This window comes from Syngnathus typhle, unplaced genomic scaffold (assembly GCF_033458585.1).
Source record: "Syngnathus typhle isolate RoL2023-S1 ecotype Sweden unplaced genomic scaffold, RoL_Styp_1.0 HiC_scaffold_401, whole genome shotgun sequence".
Lineage (NCBI taxonomy): Eukaryota > Metazoa > Chordata > Actinopteri > Syngnathiformes > Syngnathidae > Syngnathus > Syngnathus typhle.
The window spans coordinates 30,001-30,527 of NW_026872304.1; positions in this window are offsets into that span (position 1 = coordinate 30,001).

The window sequence follows — 527 nt, forward strand, 5'->3', positions numbered from 1 at the left end:
GGGGTGAAGGACGGCGGCCGGGAGCAGACGGCCGTCCCCGGGAGGGGGTGTTCGTTCACGTGCGGACGCCGGGAGCAGGCGGCCGTCACGCGATTCTGCCAACCGTTCCTACCGGCCTGTGTTTAAGGAGGCGGCCGGTCCTCCGTCCTTGGATGGATAAGATTCGCAGATTTTCGCCCGGCCTGTGTTTAAGGAGGCGGCCGGTTCCCTCCTTCCTTCCTTTCTTGGATGTATAACATTCGCAGATTTTCGCCCGGCCGGTGGTTTAAGGAGGCGGCCGGTCCTCCCTCCTTGGATGTATAACATTCGCAGATTTTCGCCCGGCCTATGTTTAGTGAGGCGACCGGTCCTCCCTCCTTGGATGTATAACATTCGCATATTTTCGCCCGGCCGGTGGTTTAAGGAGGCGGCCGGTCCTCCCTCCTTGGATGTATAACATTCGCAGATTTTCGCCCGGCCTATGTTTAGTGAGGCGACCGGTCCTCCGTGGAGAGCGACCCGCAAGTGGGGAGGAACCGTCCACCCAA